Here is a 16,192-nt window from a genome sequence, read left to right as displayed (position 1 = left end):
TCCCGATGCACCTCGGCAAGAAGAACCTTCCTACGAACGTTCGAACGGCTCTTTCTTCTCCTCCACCTCCCATACTTTTTCTCACCCCTCTCATCCCCCCAACCGATTCTAGTCCTAGTCGCAGACGCGTTCCCCTCTCGAGTTTCTCCGATGATTTATCCTGGAAAATTCTCTCTCGATGACGTCCAGTCTTTCAGGTACCTACTGTAACAATTGGCCTGATCCAGTACCGTGCGTGAATCATTTTTTACGAAATCTACGTGGAACAAAATGAAATAATTGAAAAAAAAAAATACTGTTTATGTATAAAAGGAGGAAAAAACACTCAATAGTTGTGGCGGCACCGTAATCAGATCGCTGTACAAGGGGAGAGAAAAAAACCGGGGCACGAGGACGCGGGTCGCAGCTGATTGCGATGGAACAGTCCCGGAGCACGAAATGTACTCTGTAAAGCCGACACTAGCCATGACGCATTAAAATGATTACGATTTCTCGCCGTCGTCGTCTGTAGCCTCGCCCTTTTAGAATTCGCGTTCGCGTTCGATATGCATAAGCGCGAGAGTGGTGAAAGAGAGAGAGAGAGAGAGAGCGAGAGAGGGGGAGGGAGGAAATGAGAAGCAGCTAGCGAGGTGCCGTAATTAGCAAGGACTCACGAATAACCAGAGTTATAATGGAACCAGGACCAATTATCTTACGTCCATTATGCACGAACATCAGCATGATGAATTAACATTTGATTAAAAAGAATTGTAAAACGAAGTAAAATTTAGCCGTATCAGGAGCAAATGGCATAAATTAAAATCTCCGGTGAATGAATATAATAACAGGATACACAAATCAGAGAAGTCTTAAATTGTTTTACATCTCCCCGTATGTCGAGGAATTATACAGCCGGCTCTGCACGAGCCCTGCCACGCATGCGTACGCGTAATTAGGGTGAACGAGAAAGAAAATAACGTTTCTATTTTCCAATCAATTTGCAATAATTTGCCGCGACATTCGGCACACGTGTAGTGTGTAGGTACTCGTGGCGTCCGGTGGCGTTAAGAAAGCGCAAGTAACCGGTAAAGGCTCGTGTATTACACATCCGTGAATAAGGAACGAGCGCGAATAAGCGTAAGGAGGCGCATGAGGTGAACGGTTAATAAGGAGCGAGTAGATAGGGAGACACAGCCGCAGAATGCGAAGCGCTTCAATGCGGTGGTTAATGAATCGTAAACTGCGGCCACAAGTGGGTAGGTGGGCCGGTGATCTGCAGGCGGCAGGTGAGTTTGCGGGTTTTGCACCGTGTGCCGCAGCAGCCTCCACGTGCAGTTGCACCGAGTTAATTCACTGCAGTAGTGCGCGGCAGAAAAGCGCAACAGATTGTTGCGGGAGCTTTTAATCCCCAGTTCTGAACCCGGCGCCAATTTCGCGCCCAACGTTACGACCCACACGCGTATAATACGGACAAGTTTACGTTCGACGTACGTTTTGTACAAAATATTGCACACAATGTGGGGGAAATCAAAATTTCAATTAAGGTAATTAGGTGCGAGGCTCGATAGCCCCGCCCGACCGCAACAGCGGAAAGGATTACCCGGGGCTCGGCCACTCGACCCCGATGACCTTGGAGAACCGCCGACGCTCGCCAACTTCGGTACCCTCGTGCAGATTATACAGGTGCAAAAAGTCCGAGTAAGGCGCGCGCGCCTTAACGCCAGCCATTTTGCAATATCGGGGGAACGATGATCACGTCGCTAAATAACTTACCCGGAATTAAAGGAGGAGGCATATTTTATAGCAGCCTGAAAATCGCTGCGAGATTTGTTTGATTTTACGCTAATTTTCATAGGTAGGGGAGCTCGAATTTCACCCTACAGCATCACGCTGGATGGTTAAGCTAGTTGGAAAGAAGTTTGCGAAAACGTGATTGAAAAAATTTCTGCTGATTATTGTCTCAGACAACATTTTTTGAAGTCGCTTCGATGTACGCGACCGTTGTAATCGGTGAACTGAATTAATTAACCTCGAGTAATTATCGCAGGATATTATTCATTGGACTTTCCGGCGGTTGAAATTCTTTCTTATAAAAGTTGCTAACGCTTAGAGTGCGATTTGAGATTTTCTCGACCTCGCAGTGAATCGAACCGTATACAATACGTGGTATTCAGTGAAGTGGAATTTTTGAAAGAGCCAAAGCCGCTCGAGTTCTTTTCGATCTTCTGGCGAGCGTCGGGTCAACAAACGATCTTCGCAGAAAGGGGAATTTGATCAACGGTACACGTGATTATAATAAACGAGTCCCTTCATCGCATCCGCAGCGAAGCCCGACTCCTTCGGGGAGCCCGGAATTGGATCGTTGGGAGAAAAAGGAATGTCCCGAAAATGTTTAACGCGAATCTTGAAAGCAGAAGGGAACAAGAGCGGCCCGGTCCGTGAGATCCGCATACAACTCGCCGGAATGGAGGGCCCGGTGGTAATGGATAGCAGTTTGGAAAGTCGTCCGGAGCCCGAAGGCAGCACGCACGATAAAGGCGGCCACGAGTAGCCCAGATCCGCGTTTGGAGAATCGGGGAATACGTAACATCGACGCACCACGGAATAAAGGCGAACCTACGGGGTCCGAGTTCTTCGTCGAGTTCAAATATCCCGCGCTCCGGGGCGGGCGAAAAGCGCGGCAATTTTTGAATCCCGCTCGCGGGAGTGAAAACTGAAAAGCGGGCGAAGCCCCTTCGCAAAAGAGGAACAAGCGGCATTACCTATGCATATATTTACACGCGGGTAATGATCGGGCTGACAGATGGTCGGATAACAGTTCTTCGGTGTATATAATACCGCGGTTACAGGCTTTCTTAGCCAGCGCCCGCAGCGGCGTGCCTCTCCGCCTATAATGACGCGGTGATCAACGGCAATAAAATTCACATTACATAACAGGCCCTCATAATAACGCGTAAACTTATTCGCGCACACGGCTTATACGTATGTACGCAAGATGTACCGATTGTGAGCTGATCGGAGAGGCAAAATGGGGCAGTTCTTAACAAGCGTCTCGTCGTTCCCTGTATGGGTTATGCTCATTGCTCTTACAACCGGCGATAATCGTTGCATTCACTTCGCACGAAAGCTTGGAAAAAGTAACGGATAATCTATATTTTCACAGTAAAAGATACTCGCCACAATTTTTGTGCTGAAAAAAATACTCGTTTATCTGTGATTAAAATTGTACACATATAGATATATTGATTATCTTGTAACGAAAATCACCAAAAAATATTTATTTCCAACTCGCGAACTTCTTTGAAAAGAGTTTCTCCTCGTACTCAAAAGTGAACGGAAAAAAATCAATTTTCTTTCAAATCAAGTGTATAGCTCTGTAGAAATTTTCTAATCAACTTCTCTTCGAGCCTCTCCCCCCGACCGATGGTATCTCGAGTTTAGGGCCTCTCAGACGGGGCCCAACGATAAGGCCAGCTGTACCGAAACGGATGGCGGCTACGGGGCATATACAAGACCGGGGTCGCCTCATTCCTGGGTAATCGGTGGACGCCGGGACGAACGCGGTGAGGCCCAAGTCTGGCCCGGTGAGACCCGCCATTTTCTAAATGTGCCAGAGATAACCAGTTTTTATTTGACGGTGTTGCCTGCCGCCACACCTTGCGGCCCAACGACCCTGCCTCTTGTAGGTCCCTGCAACTGCTGTAGCGAGTTGTGAACTGTTGAAATTGATGTGTTTTTCCCCAACGCTGTATCACATGTACGTATAAATGTGTATATAATTTATAATATACGGGTATGCAGAAGGAGGTGTACAGTTATGTGCATTATTTTCCTCTCTCGAGGCAAGGATGAGGCAGCCGACTGACTTCGCGGCGTTAAAACACGAGACAATTAATGCCCGTCAATTTATTTTCGCCTTGGTACATGTAACGCGCCTATTATTAGCCTGACGTCTTGTTACGCGATGCGTTCTGGGAAGGGAGCCACCCTTTCCTTGGCGTTTCCCGTGTTTACTGAATTTCTGGAATCCAAAGGTTGACGCTCCGAGCAAATTGGATAATGCTGTGAATTCATTTAACAAAGTGGTCACTTCTGCTTCTGCGCCGACAACAACACCAGCACTGCCAAACCCAAGCTCTTGTTAACCTCGAAACAACCCATTATAATACGGTGTACTAACATGTCTTCCGTGAACGTTGATTCGACTCTGCGATTATCGCGGAAAAAACCTTGCGATCAGTTCACCTAATAAGATAAAAAAGAACAAAATAAAATAAAATAAAATGCCTAATAATCGGACGATTTGAACGTCGGGATTGACTTATTGTTAGTCGCATCGCAATGGTTAATTAGAAAACACTACATAGAACTGTTCTTTTTCTAACCACCTGCGGAGTGGATGAATCGATTTCAAATCGTTTATTTGCAAGATATTGAAATTAACGTTTTTTAAGATATAAACCAAGATTATAAGATCATAACTGTCATCAATATTAAGCAAGAAATTCTCGGATTCTCATAATTCCGTGATATTGTCCGAACAGTAATATATATATATATATACGTAGATATATATATACATATATATATATATGTATAAAATATAACATATATGTACACTCGCGTGATTTATGTTAAAACCCAATTATAGCTTGATTTATTTCAATTTTTTCATCCTACTTGAAATTCTGTTCGTGAATCATACGGCACGTACGGAGTACCGATCGGCCGGAATGAAAGAATTTTTATTTCTTGTAAAAGTTGGTAACATCGGTAATAAACGAAGCGTGCAGAGAATCCTGAGCATTTCATCGTTCTCGCTCGAAATAGGCGTGTGTAAATGATTGGCGGTCCGCGCGTATAGTTGATGAGACTACAGGATTTGGCAAAAACGACTCTGCGTTGTATACATGATATAGGTGCAGGTTTATTCGTCCTCCAGTAATAAGGAAAACTTTTCAACCGCGTATCATTTATCTTGTCCCGATGCCGAGCGAGGAGGAGGGATGAAAAAAAAAAGATGCGCATAGCTTGTCTGACAAGTACTTCGCGTGACGAAGTACACTTACACACACATTACTTGGATGGATTTTAATCACTGTCCGACCATCTGCAAGATAACGCTGACTACGTTTTAATTACCCACTGCACAGCAAGAAATGCAAAATTACACGAAGGTCATATAACGGATCACTGACCGCGAGGATCGAAAAACCGAAGTGCCAAAGAACGGGGGAAGGAAATGATTTCTAAAAGTCTGATTTACTTCACCATCCCTAGCGATTCTTCCGTTTAGGAATTCTGACTCGATGTGTAGATCATGAACCATCGATCCACGGATCCTATCCGACTCAAGATCCTCAGTTTATCATTCATTCGTGCGGAACTATAAGCAGAGGAAAAAAAAAATGCAAAGCGTTTACCTCACCTGCAGGTCATCAAAAATGAACAAATCTGCACGGAACAGTTTTGTATAACAATTGCGAGTTGTACCGCGATAACAAAGAACCATACTGCAAATCGGTTCATTAGAATATCTTTGAACGCTGTAGTTGTTCGGAGTGATTATCTCTAGCCTCGGTATGTCCGATCGCGTGTTTGTAGTGTCCGTGGAAAACTACCGCAGCACCCATCATCTTGAGGAATCACTTGGTCCGTGGTATTCGTGTATGGCGTAGACACGCGTGTAGTGCAAATAAAAAGAAGAAGAAAAGAAAAAGACACCGATCCGTGACAACGCTGGAGTTACGTAATGCTCCAGCGGCCCGCTGCACCGTCTAGTGTCCGATACGCCTAAATGTTGCCAATTAAGTCCTTTGCTTGACAGACCAAGAGCAGTGTTTTTACACATGCGAAAGAGACGACGAACGGTTGGAAAATCTATGCCGATCAACATCGAAGAAAATGGACCACCGAAAAATTTGGACGATGCTGAATCGAATAGCATAATTTTGACAATGTAAACGATCTGATTTTGTCACCTGGTTCAAGGATCGGATGGATTCCAAGTACGAATGCATCGACTAATTGGCCCTCAAGGTACGTGGGCACAGGGCATGAGTATGAACGAGCAGACAAATCGATCACTCGGACGAGGATAGATCCAAGAGCAGCATCGTGATCGTACCTATAATACGTCCATCGGAATAGCGCGGTGTAAATATACTGGAACAAGTCGGTATATCGCGGCCCGTTCGCAAGCGGTCGCGCCTCGTTCCCACGTCCCAAGGAATCGTAGAGGCACAAGAGTATCCAAACGGGGATAATTATAGGTCGGTAATTGCTACTACTTAATATTCCGTGAGTGTATCTCATTCCGTTTATACACATACCTGCGTATGCATCTACGTGCTCTTGCCTACGTGTGGATGAGTCCTGCCCGTCTGTATTCAGGATTCTATATGCAACGTGCGCGGTATCCGAGATGGAATTACCCGGGTGCCGTGCCGCGAGTCCGGATATCGAACACCTAGACAATTTTTTTGTCCCTGTACCAAAATTTTTTATCCTACACCCTTGAACTGCGGGATATTTCAGGAAAGAACCGTATCACTTCTCGAGCTCCGGTGAGAGTCGATTTCAGGTTTAAACGAGTCGCACCTCGTGCGAGAATTGTCTCGTCAGCTGTGAGTACGCGTATTACAAGAAACGGGTGTTTCGACGTCGTACATCCGAGTGAAAAAGGAGAAGTCAGAAGCAGCTTCGTGAAGGTGTTTTTTGGCAAACTTGTCTTTGTTGGCTGCGGGGTGACCCGGAGCTTTGAATTGCCTGCTGCACGCACGTTAGAGCCAAAGCAATCATTGTCACTTTGTTGAGTGATTTCTGGAGGCTTTGCTTCAGCCGACAAAGTTGTGTGAGAAAAATCGGCATTCGCGTGTCTAACAGATCGTTCAGCCGGTTGGCTAATATCGCGTCGCGTGTCCGTGGCAACTTTGTATGATCGTGTACATGCAGAGAATGAAATCGCCTGATACAATTTGCGGAGGGTTTAGGCATGTGTTCGGTTTTTGCATGCTGGCATACACACGAACGTCATATTCAGCCGATTCAACGGCCGCAAACTGGTCCAGAGAACTCTCATGCGCGCCACTAAAGGCCGCAGATATACATATAACGTACCTACGTATAGCCAAAATTTAGCGAGGATCGTATACGCGTGCTTTGTTTGGGAATCGGGCGAAAATATAAAGTTCTGCGAGGGCGTGAGCTGAAGAAAAGATTTTATAAGAAGCTTGGGTATAATTTCGACCATAATCGCGCTTTATGTACCTATATATGTATATCGTGCCCTGGACAGATAATTATTTTGAAACTCCGGTTGTGGCATACCGCGGGTTAATTAACAGCTTGTTGTCCAAACGAGGCATCGCACCTCGCGGCGCAATAAACATCGCCATCATCATCATCATCATCATCATCATCTTCGCCAAGTAGCCAACGACTCGTAGAGGTAACGAACCAAAGACATTATATGTGTAAGATGCTATGGGTCGCTTGTGCTTAAGTGCACAATTGACGCTGCATGGTGGAAAAAGGGTTGAAAATTCTATCCAGAAATAAAGACTCGTTTCAAAAAGATACTCAGGTTACAATGTTCATTTACTGGGACTCGTTCAGTCTCTTTTAGCGTTCAACCACGTACGACATGTCGCCGAATAATGGTTCACCGTCAGATCCAGTTCCATCCGAGTAAACACATTCCGACACTAATTGTCAACTCCTTGAAAATAAGGTTTTAACACTTTTACACCGCAGCGTCAAAAATCTGCACGGATAAATACGTTAAAAAAATGATGGATTCAACGTATTAAAAAGTACTTTCCGGGGTCAATTTAACTTCGGTTACCGAAGAGGGTACACTGTTATGCAGAATTGTTTTCCACACGTAAATAGGTACGTAACAAACACCGCACGAACATACAGCTATGAGGAATACAAGAACCGTCGCGTCGTCGGTCGTTATATGCCAGCAAAAATGTGCGTGTGTGTCGGTACGAAGAGATACACACGCGATGGCGATACCTGACTGCCCGTTCTCATACCCGCTCTCATAGTAGGTACTTTTACGTAAACGAAGGGGCGAGTGGAGGAGCGATGGATGACGTTTTGCGGCGGCTAGCTGGCGACAACGGAAAAGTATACCTACAGAGGGGTGTAAACTATGAATGAAGTCCATGGAACGTTGGATTGTCGTCAAAGAATACTCATCTCATCCGAGCCGTGGATAATGTACAGGAAAGTAATCTCTCTTGGTCGGAAATTTGCCGGGGTTCTCCTAATTGGTTCGTTGATTGGTCAGCGAGTCGTTGCGGAAGGCGAGCCATACCCGTATAATAATCTTCTCGCATACGAAATTGACAACGAAGAACAAACTGGACTGCAGAAGAACGTCAATCTGCAAAGTAGTGCGATTATCTACCTCTTCCCGGGAGGGATGACGGACTTCGTGACACTTCCTCTATCCAAGTAGCAGCTCGAATCTCAATCTTTGCATATCCACGATTTTCCTCTGCTCTTATCCAAGCTGGTACCGTAAATCCAGCGAGTTCATGGGATAGAATTTTAGTAACCCCGATGACTGGCGTAACATCCACTCGTTATAGTTCAGCCAGTTCATTTCGAAGCGGGGCAGTAGGTGAGAGCAGAGTGCGGATATCTCCGTCGTCTCGGTGACACTGCGGAATTCCACTCTACACACGCACTCCAAAAATGTTCGGCTTCGCATGTCTGCGTGCATCCACGCCACGTTAAGTCATGCGCCATAAATAATAATTCAGGAAACGCCAAGAAGTTGTCAAGCCGAGTACCCGCTCTACGTTCAATCCGTGAGACCAAAGACGGACTGCTTTAGGCACCTGCATGAGAAATTTTTGGCTCGCTATTTGACTGACGCACACGCGGTTCACACACGAATCAACTTGCGTGTCTGCCGTGCTTTGATTGTGCGTCGTCCAAGTCACCTACATTGGACTATGGCCTCGACTGGCCGATAACCAGTCGCTCGACAAGGACGACGAATCCTTTCGTTGCCAACGGGATGAAAGTTATGCGGATTTCGTTTTCATTTATCGGTTATATCTCGTTTTGTTATTTGGAGAACATGAAGTTCAGAGAGTTGAAGGAAGCGACTTGACTTGATAACTCTCTGACAGTCCTCCGACTTTGTTCAGCGATACCGTAATTCCTTGTCTTCGCACAACACGTAGGCATACCGTTACCGTGGAAGTCAGGATTAGTTTTATATTTTTCTTGGGAACTTGTGTACCGTTTTCTTCGATAGGATAATCACCTACTGTGAGGGTAGTTCAACTGCTGTCCAACTCGAGTCTAGTACCGAAGTTCCAGATGTCTATAAAGCAGCCCCTGTGTCTCTGGCCGACACGTGGAAGAAGCATGAAGAAGAAAAATGTTTATTCAAGATGAGATCAAACCGAGTTATGAAATGGACTAAAGATAAGCCTGGTACTTTCGAAAGTAATCGTCATTACGGACGTCCATCCGTGGCTGCATCCTCGTCCTTGTTCCAAGGTCTCTCTTCCTCTCTCAGAAAGATGCTCGAGGTCGATGCAGACCGTGGGTTCATTACGACGGGTTAATTGCATAAAAATTGCAGAGCAAATGTTGGACTCGTGCGTGGTGGTGCACAATCTTTTTTCCTCCCTATCCCGTACCAGGCAGATGACCACCAAAGTGGAAGGATTGGAGGCAAAAGGGTGCGGCGAGAGAATGATGCATACCAGATGCAAGTGGTGAGAGTGAGAGAGGAAAGAAACGGCCTGAGGACAAGGCTGATGAACCCCGAGGCAGAGGCAGCGAAGCGGCGATCAAGCAGAGCGATGAACGGAGGTCGCGAAAAGGAGAGGAGAAGAGAGGAGAGAAGAGATCTTACCTACTCGTTCGGCAAATAAGAAGCGGCACGCAATAAGACGCGGAGATTGTGCAAAATGGAGCAAGTCGGCTGCCGCCGAGCTGGCCGCGACATGTGGATATGCAGCTTTCTACGCAAGGCCTTCCGAGCGTTCCGGATGGACGTCCTTACGCGTGGACATATTGCAATGTGACTTGCGTTATCTAGCCACCGAAGAAACCCACGTCGCTTTCTTTTCTTTACGAGCATATCTGTCGTTTGAACGGTGAACGCTTTTAAAACTCGAAAGGCTGGACACCTCGTTAATCGAAGTCAGAACCGATGATTGAATCGGGATCTTACCACGACTGACAACGAGTAAATTCAATAAGCACCAAATTTTATTTATCTATTGATGGTAACTTATACCAGACTCGATGTTAAGTAATGATTTTGCCAAGATGACTCGAAGCTGATATAAACGATCAAATCTACTCCTCGATTTGTTCTGGTCACAATTAGATCGATGCATAAAGGGTTTGATTCAAAATTGAATTAGAAGAAGAAGCTACACTGCATAGCCAGCTCAATTTTATGATAATCCAGTTTGATACGAACTAGTCAAACAGGGAATTATAACGAACTGATTGGGCTAAATTTTGCTCTTCAATCTGATTTTGAGCAGTATCTAACAGAGAAATGTAATCATGTGATAGTTTCAAGAAAAGTTGACCGTATTCTTCTTGGATGGCATAGTCGGTAGTCGAGAATGCTGACGATGTGGCAATTCGAGACGGCGTTTCGAGGCAGCGGTATACTCGTCTGAAGTAGCACTATAATGGTGTAGATGGTGGAAACGACAGAGAGAGACAGAGAGAAAGAGAGAAAGAGAGAGAGAGAGGGCGAGAAAGGGAGTATTGGAGATACCGAGGGAGTAAAATTCCCGAAAAACAGAGAGAAAGAGAGAGTTGGCGCTACGTGACCGCCGAGGAATCGATGCTCGAGTCGGAGAGAAGTCGCGACGGTGCTGACTTGGTGTTTTTCTAATCCCTCTTTTACGAAACATTAGGTATCTCTTACCGTATCGGGTCCCTCCGGCTGTCCCGATCCCATCTGATAAGACATGTCGCAAGTGTGCGCGCGGTTTAATTGGAAGTAGCAATTATCAGCCAAAACGTGAATCTCATAATTGATTTGGTTTGATTTGGTTTCGAATGATGCTCCTTGATCAAAATGCGAGCTATACATATAAGTGAAACGAAAATGAAACCAGTCTGGCAATGAATTTTCAAACGAATCTCGGCTCTGTCGAATCGACGAAATTGATCGACAACCGAGCGAGTGAATTCGAATGCGTCGTATTTCCATAAACGAGCTGTAGGTATCGCCAGTTTTTAGATTCGGACTACAGCAGTGGTTGGGGGGAAAAGTTTGATAATAAAAGCGGGAGGGAAAAACCCGTGAAAATACCTCGCTCCACTTGAACGGAGATGGCAAACAGCTCCATAAAGATCCCTTTTCCGAGTTTTCGCCATGCCACTGCACCATGGGTGAGTCGACCCTACGGTTTGCGAATTGCAGCAAAATACAAGTCCACTCGAACTCGGAATATACGTTTAGACTCGGGATGAACCATTTATCGACGCATGAATACCAATGCTGCAGTTCCCGCGTCTAGGTTATAATTCAAGCTCTCAATGTCAGGATTGCATTTTTTTTTTTTTTTGTTGTACGTGTTGTCCTGTTGGGAGAAACAATTTGTCTTAATGACCGTTCGTGAAAGAAAGTGAGTCTCTATAGTTCTTCCGTGTTTTTGTAATTGAAATTCGAAACTCATGAGAGGGAGATTTTCAGAGAGTATACATCGGCTTCATCCTTTCCCACAGTTAACAGGGTCGCTAAACGGTTGGTGTATGCATTAGAATACATCAGTATAATGTATTATACGTACGGACGAATAATGCTGGGACAGGAGGCTTATGACGCACCTTGCGAAGGGTGAGGGAGAGGGAGGAAAAGGAACGAAAAAAAAAAGGTGAAGGAAAGAAAAGGAGAGCAGAAACAAATTATTCCCGAAAAAGTTAATTTCCCTGAGGCGCCATGGGCCCTCGGCCACTCTGCCCTGGGACAGAGCTAAACGTCTGGATCTTCTCTAAGCGGTACCCTCTGACCCTACGTTAATTAGTACGGGGCCGATTACCGATTTAAATAAACCGCCCTGTCTCAATCCCTGAAAACAAAATTCACCCGAAACTAATACCACTTTTTCTTATCCCGCTTCTACGTCTGCATCGTATGCTATACATGAAACACGTGTCCACCGACTCTGAGGGAAACACGCCCAGGTTCACACTTTATAGAGGGTGTTCCGGTATTTTGCACTCGCTGAAAAAGCTTGGGAATCGAAAATAAAACAATGTTGCGATATAATTCATCTGTACATAGTGTGTATATAAAAGGGTAAGTTAATCGTGTAATTAATTCTTGTCAATTGTATAAAATGTATTCGATGTAAAGAAAGAAAAATTTATTGCAAATAATAAATGGAAAGAAAATTACCTCGCTTTACATTTTTTAATCATTCCAAGGAACACTAATCATTCAAATAATAAACTAGTATTTTTTTAGTGGCGAATTACATCGATTTGTCATTATAAATTGGACTGTAAATTTCAAGACTTGGATTCAAACGTGGATTAATATCTTTCATCATTCTTTGAGTGTTGAACAGAATTTGTGCATCTTCTAGCTACGCAGGTTCACGTCATATCACAAGGTTGCAAAAAACTTTGTACCTATTCAAAATTGAAATTGGGCAAAAGGCAACTTTTCGATTCCAGGATCAGGTGGAAGGGTGGCTCTATAGTTGATCGAAACGAGACACCGGTTGGATGCGTATACAATGTACACACATGTATGCATGGCAAGGGACCACGCGAAGAAGAACTAACCTATCATTACGTGCCGCCGAAGATAATTCAATTTATTTTTTATATTTATGAGACGCCGACGCTCACACGAGGAGTTTAACGCCAAAAGTAGGTACCTATACCTATACACGGCAAAATGACGCAACCTTTTGCAAAACTAAAATCCAAGGTGCTGCACGCGCATGCCGCTGCAGGGTTTACTTGGAGGAAAGAGACGCGTTGCAGTTTTAAACGGTGGTGCCATTGCTCGTAAATTGTATTTCTCCACAGTCGAAGCCAAGTAACTGTCTCTGAAGAAGAACGAAAGTCAAGGAATGAGAAACTCGAGCGTAATAAGGATTTGAGCAAAGCTTATTGGTGTGGAATTTTAGGGATGCTGTAGTACGATCAGCAGCGCGTGAGTCGTTCTCTTCGCGTTTTGTTGTCTTTTTTTTTTTTTTTATTTTTACCCAAGTTGGTAATTAAGGCCGAAGTGAGTTTGGTGGTAGCGCGGGTATCCTTCTAAAACGAATCGTTCCATTAGCCGTCAAGTACAGGTTACAAGCCAGAGAAAAATAGGGCTAATTTCAAGGCTCTAATTTGTCAAAGGCTCGTTGCACCGAGGTAGCTGCTGCCCCCCATACTTACCAGGCGCGCTGACTGCCGCATGGGGTAATCATAGTTTAAATTCGGATTCCACCCATTGAAAATCAGGGCTCGTATCCCCGGCTCGCTTTCCCGTAGTTCACCATCCGGATCATAGGGTATATCACAGGGGACATTTCAACCCCCGGCACGTCATCAATATTACATGAGACCGAGGCTGGGGTGAAAGGGGGGAAGGATCGTTGGTCGATTCTCGAAATCGTGAAAGACACCCTTCTCTAAGATTTTATACGAACGGTCAAGTTTGTCGGTTGACTCGGTGAGAAATTCTACGAAGGGTTGAATACGTTGGAAAATAATCGCGAATACTCCATATTTTTGCAATTATGTATGCAAGAGTCGAATTTTTAAAATCAACTAAAATGAATCTGTGCGACAAAAACGAAGGTTTTGATGCTTTGAAACTAATTATCTAAATCTCTGATCTCTGAGATTTAGCAAATCGGAAAATTGCATCCGTTTTCGGGAAGCAGCTTGATTGAAAAATAATTTCATATAAATTCACTTCATTGTCAAGACGGAAGAAGATTTTGTCCAAATATCTGTAAATACAATTCGAGATTGATTGTATCTTGTTCGCAGAATGGAAAATAACCGCGGTAATGCAGAGTGAGAGGAATTGTAAAACTAGCGTCGTTTAAAAAATACTTTCATGAATTTTCACGGAATCCGAGTGAAAGGCTTCAGCTCGCGTAAACGCGGGACTCGTATCTCTCACGCCATGCACGCGTTTTCTAGAAAACACTCGCCATTCTAGCAGAACTTCCTCACATGTATAATACCCGTAAATGCAAGTAGATGCGGCCCCGAAGTACGCACCATGAGGAAATTTTCTGAGCGTAATTATTCTCGTACGGTAATTCGTAGACCGAGAGGGTGCCCGTATTCAGAACCTGCGAAGTACGTCATATAACTCACGATGGTTTTTAGTTGTTTTTAACCGTCGTCCTTTAAATGCTACTAAATTATCCGTTGCGGACTTATATTGCTAATGGAATGTGTTCCGCGGTCTCACCTGCAAATAAACGCGGCGCTTATGAGGGAACGGGTGATGATAAAAAGAATTACTCCACATTTGCGTATCGCACGCACGTTTTACCGTTGCGACGATGAAGTATCGCGATGCTCGCCTGCGTACACGTACGGAATTCCATCTCGATCCCAACGCCAGCATTGTATCTATATTCCAAATCGCAATTTACAAGATGGAAACACCATCCTTGCGGTGTCAAATGATTAATAGGCCTTAGGTATTACAGCTATCGCGAATTTATCGCAGGGAATCAGACGGAAGAGATAACGGGTGACAAAGAATTTTAAATAAAGTTAATTATACGTATACTCGCGAATTTTTTAGATAAACATCATTGACACGACGGAGTCCCCTTTGTCCTGCACTGTTATTCTGTAATTGTTTCAAACAAGTTTTCACTACAATAATTGTCAACGGAACAAGATCATTAGGAACTTGTTAACAAAAGGAGAAATGCAGCCAATCGTAGACAAAGTTCTACGTATAAAGTTACGTTTTCCCAGTTTGGAGGCTAGTATAAAAAAGCAATTCAATTCGCCTACAATTTTAAACCCCGTTCGCGAAAACTTTGATTTCGCATCATTGCACGTCACCCCATACATGTAAAGCGAAAAAGAATAGATATGAGGGACCGGTGGATCTACTCAAGGAAAACAGTCATTCCCACAACCATGCACGAGCAATGGTGTCACACCCAGGAGCTGGCCTTTAATAATTTATTAGCGGTCGAGAGAAATGAGGGTGTCGAGGGCGTCCTGCAGGGTTTCGTCGAGTGGGGTACATACCTTATACGCACACGCGCACAGATGCACGGGTACGCGTGCGTTAAACACACAGGCCGTATACAGGATGGTGTGCGAGGGGGTGAAGGGCGGGAAGTCGGACACCCTTGGATCCCTTGAACGGTGTCGCCCCGTTAAGGGAGAACCTTCCCGCAAAGCTGCAGTACAGTATCCATATATGTATTTATCTATCGACGGGTGGTCCTTGGGTTATACACATGATCTCTCGTTGGCTCCCGTTAATTTGAGGATCTGAATCAATTATTTATCACTTCTGGGGAACCGGTGTACGGGACAGTTTTATGCGGGGCATCAGACACCAGGCACTGCAGCGAGAGAAATCTATGCATGCGCCACGCTTTAGGGAGCAGACAATATTGCCTTTCACCCTTATTTACTTATGGTTTTTTCTGTTTAGATCGAGCTGTCGCACATTCGTTATCCTGAGAAATATTCTGAGTTTTTTCAAATTGTTGAGAAGCTTTAAATATTTTCTTGATTACTTTGAGGGGAGCCCAAGGTTAGGGATAGTCAAATTCTTGGATTCTAAAATTGGTATTCGTCAATTGGTATTCTATTACGCGAAGTTGAAAGATTCTACGGTTTTTTCTCAGCAGCCAGTTGTGGAAGTTCCGAAGTGTGACGGTGAAATTTTTTCGTCTGAGATTTTTGATTGCGGTTGAAAACCTGCAGATATGTATAACGATTACGATAATTCAGAATTTTTTAGAAAGATTTATATCACAAAATAATTCTCTCTATTTTATTCCGCCTTCATGGTCAAAACGTCGCAAACAACAGAAAGAAGTTGACGTGAGCAGGCGGAGAAAAAAACGACTTCTTGAACGGTAGTAGAGTATAAAATTCCCGGGCCTTATAAATGAAGACTAATTCTCTTTAACAATAGAGAGGAAAAGGGAAAGAGTAAAATAATTAAGACGCACGACCTAAAACAGTGTCATTTTGACAGCTATAA

General features: G+C 44.4%; 1 protein-coding gene across 2 annotated transcripts in view; it reads left to right on the top strand.

Moving 5' to 3' along the window:
• LOC124175078 (transcription factor Sp9) overlaps positions 1-16,192 on the top strand; it is an 89,022-nt gene that overhangs the window by 5,087 nt on the left and 67,743 nt on the right. The window contains exon 2 of one of the 2 annotated variants that reach the window (XR_006869082.1): positions 6,874-6,876. The exons of the other annotated variant lie outside the window; for it this stretch is intronic. The gene's annotated coding sequence lies outside the window, so the exon portion shown is untranslated. The remainder of the gene's footprint in view (positions 1-6,873; positions 6,877-16,192) is intronic. 2 annotated transcript variants of the gene reach the window in all.

Source organism: Neodiprion fabricii, chromosome 2 (assembly GCF_021155785.1).
Source record: "Neodiprion fabricii isolate iyNeoFabr1 chromosome 2, iyNeoFabr1.1, whole genome shotgun sequence".
In the NCBI taxonomy this organism is placed as follows: domain Eukaryota; kingdom Metazoa; phylum Arthropoda; class Insecta; order Hymenoptera; family Diprionidae; genus Neodiprion; species Neodiprion fabricii.
Note: the sequence above shows the minus strand (reverse complement) of the source record. Positions and strands in the feature narration are given on the sequence as shown.